Consider the following 8792-nt stretch of genomic DNA (forward strand, 5'->3'; position numbering starts at 1 on the left):
CATTTATTGCAGTTCAGGGTCACAGGTGGCCAGAGCCTGTCTCGGCAGCTTAGGGTGGAAGACAGGAACCCGCCCTGCACAGGACATCATCCCATCACAGAGCTCACTCACACACATCCACATTCCTAACACTAGGACCATTTAGACACGCCAATTCACCTAGCAGGCACAACTCTGGGATGTGGGAGGAAACCAGAGTCCCCAGAGAAACCCCATACAGAAATGGGGAATGTGCAAACTCCACACAGACAGTGGTTCCAGCAAGAGAGTAATTTTTTTTTTCTCATCAACATTATGGAAATGAGTTGAAAGAAATGACATTATTCAAGGACCTGCTGCACTCTCTTCAACTCCTGTCCTAACTGTTTCTTGGTATAACACATGTGGCTAAGAACATGGCCCCTGAATCCAATCTGCTGGGTCTGAATTCCAGCTCCCTCAAGAAAACAGCTGTGCAACTTTAAGCCTCTGTCAACCTCAGTTTTCTCATTTATAAAGTAAAGGTGACAATGATAATATACCCATCCTATAGGGTTGTTGTAAAACTAGATGAATAATTGTAAAGTACTTAGAACACTGCCTGATACTTTGTAAAAAGCTCGAAGTGTTAGATGAAAGAAATAGGTTGGCACACCAAGCCTTGCCTACATTTTCATTAATCTCCCCATGTCATTCATTTTTCCTACTCTACATAACAACTGGTTTATTTTTCTCCCCCCTTAAATTTCCACTTGAAGAGAGTTTTTAAATATATCAACTAGACTCAGAACATGGTTTTTTCATCCTCCATAGACACCCTGCAGAAATCGATAAGATGAATAATCTCACAAAAATAGTAGCAGCTGAAGTAATGACATTATTAAAGAAAGAAATTTGAAGGTCTATGTGAAGATAACTTTTTAATTCTCCTGAAGGATACAAAAGACGACTTGCCTCAGTGGCAAGAAAAACCACAATCTGAGTAGGAAGACTCATCGCAAAGATGTCAGTTTCCTTGAGCTTATTTCTACATTAACTCACTAAGAATACCAGTAAGTTTTTCAGGACTAAACAAGGTAATTCTGAAGTTTGTGTGAAAGACAAAAACAAAAATATCTAGGAAAACTCTTAAAAAGAAAAATATGGAGGGAACTAAGATTGACAGATTTTTAAAAATCATTATGATTATTTAAGACAGGGTGTCTGTCACCCAGCCTGGAGTGCAGTGGCACCATCACTGCAACCTCAAACCTCCGGGGCTTAAGAGATTCTCCTACCTTAGCCCCCCAAGTAGCCAGGACTACCAGTGGCCACCACACCTGGCTAATTTTTAAATTTTTCGTAGAGACAAGGTCTCACTATGTTGCACAGACTGGTCTTGAATTCCTGGGCTTAAATGATCCTCTCACTTCGGTGATTTTGAAGTGATACCTCAAATCATTGGCAAGAGATTGACCATTCAAGTGATTGTATTGGAGGAGCTATGTATTTATCCTGAAAAAACATATACAGTTGATTCTTATGATGAGCAGAAGTTCTATAAAGATGCTGCAAACAAGAATTAGTGAATACTGAACTATTGCTGCTAGAGGAATGCTGGGTTAGGTTTCTTCAAGCCTTCAGTCACATTTTTTACCAACTCATTAATCCATAACCTTGTTTTATGTGTTTCTGTTAATGACACCTTAGTTAATATATATTGTTGATTCATTAAAATTGAACTCATGGCCAAAAGCACTGTAACTCATGCCTGAACAAAGCTAATCTTATACATATATTTGCTCTGTAAGGCAGTTGGGAATATTAGATAACGCTTCAGCACTATACTTAGGCACCAACAAACAGCACAAAAAATGTGAAAATGTCATACTAAATAGGCTGGAAGAAGCCCATTTGTTTACAGTACCACAGAAGGCAGAGCATCAGTTGTTCAGCCTTAACTGGGAACATGCACACGTCAGACAACTCAAATGTTTTGCCACTACTTGTATCAAGAATGACTGCAAAAATACTGAGTACAGATTCTAGGGTTATAAATACATTTTAGCAAGTAGATGAATTCACAAGTACAGAGTCTGTGAATAATGAGAACAGACTGTAGTTAAATCCAAATTTCACACTATATACTAGAATAAATTTCAAAAGATCACATCTTTAAGTGCAAAATAAATAATCATAAAGTAGTAGAGAAAATAGTAGAGAATTTTCTTTATGACCTTGGAACGGGGGTAGAACTTAAATTAAGACATAAACTCTAAAGGCCACAAATAAAGATTCTTAAATTTGACTGCAGTAAAAAAAAAAAAACAAAAAAATGTTTTCAAGGTTTAAAAAAAAAAAAAAAACAACCAAGGCCAAATTTAACTTATCAAATAACTAAAATAGCAAAAGATAAATGATGAGTCAGGAAAATATTTGCAATTTGTGCGACAGCAGAGTGATAATCTCCCTAGAATATGTCCTGGACATAGACAGAAACACATAAAAACCCCAGCAGAAAAACTGAACAAAAGATATGAAGAATTTACGGAAGAAAATACACATTTCATGAAACGTATATAAACGGCTCAACTTTATTCTTAAGAAGAGCAATGCAGACTAAAGCTATATTTAGGTATTGTTTCTCAGTTATAATGGCAAAAATCCAAAAGATTTCAGAATGATGTAATAATGTTGCTATGAATAAGTATATACTTTATCCTTTTTTTTTTTCTTTAGACAGAGTTTTGCTCTGTCACCCAGGCTGGAGTGCAATGACATAATCTCGGCTCACTGCAACCTCTTCCTCCCGGGTTCAAGTGATTCTCCCATCTCAGCCTCCTGAGTAGCTGGGATTACAGGCACCTGCCATCATGCCTGGCTAATTTTTGTATTTTTAGTAGAGATGGGGTTTCACCATATTGGCCAGGCTGGTCTTGAACTCCCAACTTCAGGTGATCTGCCTGCCTCAGCCTCCCAAAGTGCTAGAATTACAGGCGTGAGCCTCTGTGCCCACCTTCTTTCATAAATTTCTATTAGGCATTTTAATTTGTGTCATCCCTAGAGAAGACAAATTGGCAATAATTATCAGAATTCAAACACATATAGCCTTTTTTTCTGTGAAATGTGTTTCATTTTTATTTTAAAATTATTTATTGATACATAATAGATATAAATATTTTCAGGGTATATATGCTATTTTGATTTTAATTACACATTCATACAATGTACAAAGATCAGGGTAAAATTGAGATATCTATCACCTTAAATATTTATCTTTTCTTTATGCTAGGAACAAATAATTACTCTCTTCTAGCTATTTGGAAATATACAATAGATTATTGTCAACTGTAGTCACCCTACTCATCTATTGAACAGTATGTCTTATTTCTTCTATCTAATTATATTTTTGGACCCATTAATCAACATCTCTTCATTCCCTTACCCCTCCAACTCCCTAACCCTTTACAGCCTCTTGTGAGTATAACCTTTTACCCAGAAATTCATCTTAAGGATTTATCCTATACAGGTATACCTCAGAGATGCTATGGGTTCTGTTCCAGATACCACAATAAAGCAAATGTTGCAATAAAGTGAAACTTTTTTTTTTTTTTTGTTTCCCACTGCATATAAAAGTTACGCTTAGGGGAGGCACAGTGGCTCGTGCCTGTGATCCCAGTATTTTGCAAGGCTGATGGGGGAAGATTCCTTGAAGCAAGGAATTGAAGACCAGCCTGGGCAACATAATGAGACCTCATTACTACAAATATTTAAAACTTGGCTGGGCGTGGTAGCACATGCCTGTAATCATAGTTATTCAAGAGACTGAGGTGGAAGGATTGCTTGAGTTCTGGAATTCAAGGCAATGTTGAGCTATGATTACACCACTACACTCCAGCCTGGGTGACAGAGCAAGATCCTGTCTCTTAAAAATATATATATATGTTTGCACTGTACTGTAGTCTAAATGTGCAATAGCATTATGTCTAAAAAATATACATAGTTAATTTTTAAATATTTTCTTGCCAAACAATGCTAACGATCATCTGAGCATTCGGCAATTTGTAATCTTTTTGCTGGTGGAGGATCTTGCCTCCATGTTGATGGCTGCTGATTGATCAGAGTGGGTAGAGTTTGCTGAAGATTGAGGGAGCTGTGGCAATTTCTGAAAATAAGACAATGAGATTTGCTGCTCAATTGACTCTTTCTTTCATAAAAGATTTCTCTATAGCATGCAATGCTGTTTGATAGCATTTAATCCACAGAACTTCTTTCAAAATTGGAGTCATCCTCTCAAATCCTACCACCGTTTTGTCAACTAAGTTTATATAATATTCTAAATCCTTTAATGTCATTTCAACAATGTTCACAGCATCTTCACCAGGAGTGGATCCCATTTTAAGAAAGTACTTTCTTTGCTCATTCATAATAAAGAAGCAACTCTGCATTGATTCAAGTTTTATCATGATATTGTAGCAATTCAGTCATATTTTCAGGCTTCATTTCTTTTTGTTTGTTTGTTCGTTTTTGTTTTTTTGGGACAGTGTCTCACTCTGTCACCCAGAGTGGAGTGCAGTAGCATGATCTCAGCTCACGGCAACCTCTGCGATTATTCTGCCTCAGCCTCCTGAGTAGCTGGGACTACGGGCATATACCACCACACCCAGCTAATTTTGGTATTTTTAGTAGAGACGGGGTTTCACCACCTTGGCCAGGCTGGTCTCAAACTCCTGACCTCGTGATCCACCTGCCTTGGCCTCCCAAAGTGTGGGATTACAGGCAGAGCCATCGTGCTCAGCCTTTCAGGCTCCATTTCTAATTCTAGTTCCCTTGTAGCTCTACCACACCTGCAGTTACTTCTACTAAAGTCTGGAACTCCTCAAACCCATCCATGAGGACTGGAATCAACTTCTTCCAAATTACTATTCATGTTGGTATTTTAACCTCCTCCCACAAATCATGAATATTCTTAATAGCATCTAGAATGGTGAATCCCTTCCTGAAGATTTTCAATTTACTTTGCCCAGCTCCATCAGAGGACTCATTCTCCTTGGCAGCTATAGCCTTACAAAATGTATTTCTTAAATTAAGTCTTGAAAGTCAAAATCACTCCTTGATCCAGAATGTAGAATAGATGTTGTGCTAACAGGCATGAAAACAGTATTAATCTCCTGTACATCTCCATCAGAGCTCTGAGGTGACGAGGTGCATTGTCAATGAGCAGTACTTTTTCCCCCTCAGATGGAGTCTAGCTCTGTTGCCCAAGATGGAGTGCTATGGTACAATCTCAGCTCAGTGCAACTTCCACCTCCTGGAGTCGAGCAATTCTCCCATCTCAGCCTGCCAAGTAACTGGGACTACAGGCGCACACTGCCACACCAAGCTAATTTTCATATTTTTTGTACAGATGTGTTTCATCATGTTGCCCAAGTTGGTCTCAAACTCCTGGGCTCAAGGGATCTGCCCATCTTGGCCTCACCAAACTGCTGGGATTACAGGTGTGAGCCACCACGCCTGGCAGAGCAGTGCTATTTTGAAAGGAATTTTTCTGAGCAGTAGGTCTCAACAGTGGGCTGAAAATATTTAGTGAACCATGCTGTAAACAGATGTGCTATTATCTAGGCTTTATTGTTCCATTTACGGAGTGCAGGCAGAGTAGATTCAGCATAATTCTTAAGGTCTCTAGAATTTTTGAAATGGTAAATGACCATAGGCTTCAACTGAAAGTTATCAACTACATCAGCCCCTAACAAGAGAGTCAGTCTGTCCTTTGAAGCTAGGCATTGACTTCTCTCCTCTCTAGCTACAAAAGTCCTAGTTGGCATCTTCTTCCCATGGAAAACTTTTTTCTCTACATTGAAAATCTATTGTTCAGTGTAGCCGCCACCATCCATTATCTTAGCCAAATCTTCTGGATAACTTGCTACAGCTTTAACGCCATCAGCACTTGCTGCTTCCTCTTGTACTTTTATATTATGGAGCTGACTTCTTTCCTTAAACCTCATGAACCAACTTCTGCTATCTTCCAACTTTTCTCCTGCAGCTCCCTTGCCTCTCTCAGCCTTCACAGAATTGAAGAGAGTTAGGGTCTCCTCTGGACTAGGCTTTGGTTTAAGGGAATATTGTGGTTGGTGTGATCTTCTATCCAGACTTCTCAAATTTTCTCCATATCAGCAATAAGACTGTTTTCTTTTCTGACTGTGCATTCACTTGAGTAGTATTTTTAATTTCCTTCAATAACTTTTCCATTGCGTTCACAACTTAGCTGTTGGGTGCAAAAGGACTTGCTTTCAGTCTATCTCAGCTTGCAATATGTCTTCCTCATTAAGCTTAGTAATTGCTAGCTTTTGATTTGAAGTGAGAGATGGGCAACTCTTCCTTTCACTTGAGCACTTAGAGGCCATTGTAAGGTTATAACTGGCCTCATTTCTGTATTGTTTTGTCTCAGGGAATAGGGAGGCCCAAGGCCGGGGGAGAGATGAGGGAATAGCAGGTCAGTAGAGCAGTCAGAACAAACACATTTATCAAGCTTGCTGTCTTACATGGGCACAGTGATTCATAATGCCTGAAAACAATTACAGTGGTAACATCAAAGATCACTGGTCACAGATCACCATAACAGATATAATAATGAAAATGTTTTAAATATTGCTAGAATTACCAAAATGTGACACAGACACACAAAGTGAGCACATGCCATTGGAAAAATGATGCCAATAAATTCGCTCCACATAAGGTTGCTACAAACCTTCAGTTTGTGAAAAATGCCAACATCTGCAAAGCACAATAAATCAAAGTGCAGTAAAATGAGGTATGTCCATACTTAGGCACATACAAAATAACCAACAGATAGGCTTTATTCATTGCATTGGTGTTGGCAATAGCCAAAGATTAGACAGTCTATGGATAAAATACAGATTTAAAACTACAGTTATTTATACAATGGAAAACTGTGCAGTTGCAAAATGCATGAAAAAACTTTACAAATTCACACAAAAGGATCACTAAGATATATTATTAAGTGAAAAAATAAAATGCAGAAGAATATTTTTGCTACCACTTGTATATAAAGGTAAGAAGAAAAAAAGTTGTGTGTCCTGGCTTGTTATTATTAAGGATTATTAAGGATTATTAAGAACCCAATACCAGGAATCACTCATTGTGGGAACTGAGCTGAGCAAATATAGAAATGAGATGAAAGGATATCATCTTATAATTCTTGATAGTTGAGGCCTGGGAATGTATTACATACTCAAAAAATTAAACAGAAAATTTTATTTTAAAACAGAAACTTGATAAATTTGATAATAAGATGAAAGCACATTATCCTTTATCAACACAAAAAACTGAAAGGCAATTACAAACTCCAGAAAGGGAGAAAAATAATAAAAAGCTATACCTACAATAAAGTTCTTGTCCAAACTGGAAGCAAACTAAAATTCATCGTGATTTGTGCAAATGGCATGCTATATGCAAAGAGAATCTATTTAACCTTGATGCTTGGGATGGCATTCAGGACCCATCTATTCCCTGATTTCCAGATTCTTGAACAGTATAGTCACATCACTGGGTGCCCATTTAAATTCAGCCCAGCCTGTTACACCCTTGGTGAAACTAAGACCAATAGCATTCAACAGGGAAGATACCAATGGGAAAATCACTGTTTGGACCAGCCACCTTGTCTTTCTGTATAAAATCACTAAACTGAAAAAAAAAAAAAAAAAAAAATCACTAAACTAGGCCAGGCGTGGTGGCTCATGCCTGTAATCCCAACACACTGGGAGGCTGAGACAGGAGGAGTACCTCAGCCCAGAAGTTCAAGACCAGCTTGGGCAACACAGCAAGACCCTATCTATCTCCTTTTTTATAAGTAAATTTTTAAAAATTGCTAAACTGTTAAAAATAAACCTAACTATTAAACTTTTTTTTTCTTTAAAAGTTTCACACTTCTCCATCTGACATTGTCATAATCTAAAAACTCAACCTTGCTTTGGTCATTCTACCAGCCCTACCAGGCTCTGGGGAGACAAGAATGATTCAAAAAGTCAATGGAATAGTATATTCATCTGATGAAAAGCTCCTTGGCCAAGAACAACATTGTTTACCTTCTTACTGCAGTCTCAGTCTGTGATAAGAGAAGAGGAGGTACATGCCAGAGGGTTTCATCTCATTTTCACCACTCTCCTGGAGTTCCAAGAGGAGCCACCCAGATTCTCTCCACCTGACTCAGAGAGCATATGGGAATTCCACGCGTACAATGAAAGCCTTAATTTGTAGATACATGTATGTGATTACAGCATTTTATCATGGAATAGACTCAAGAGCAGGGGCCAGCAAACCACAACCCATGGACCAAATCTGTTTTTATAAACATAGTTTAATTGGAACACAGCCACACCTGGTCATATACATATTATTTATGGCCCTTTCACACTGTAACCACAGAGTTGAGTAAAAGTTTGCTGAAAGCTGCTTAAGAGTGTCCTGGACTGGTAACCAGCCAATTTCCACTAACAAAATCAAACAGTTATAACACATGTAGCTTGACTCATCATCACTAAAAACTGTTTAGCCGTGTCTGTGTGTGTGTACATATACACACACATATAGATGTATGGTAGCACGCTCTATTACAAAATAACAATAAGATCACTAATAAAATGTTCATTCAAAGAGACTATAATAATCTTACCCTCATTTTGCTTTCTCGCAAAAATCCAATATATTTCACATACCTAAGGGAGGTAGCATCATTTAAGGGACAAAGACTTCCAAGTTAGATAGACCCAGTTAAAATCAATTCTCTCATATTCTGAGTGCAGAGCCCTGAAAGA

This window comes from Sapajus apella, unplaced genomic scaffold (assembly GCF_009761245.1).
Source record: "Sapajus apella isolate SASKATOON/1434 unplaced genomic scaffold, GSC_monkey_1.0 scaffold47, whole genome shotgun sequence".
Taxonomy (NCBI): domain Eukaryota; kingdom Metazoa; phylum Chordata; class Mammalia; order Primates; family Cebidae; genus Sapajus; species Sapajus apella.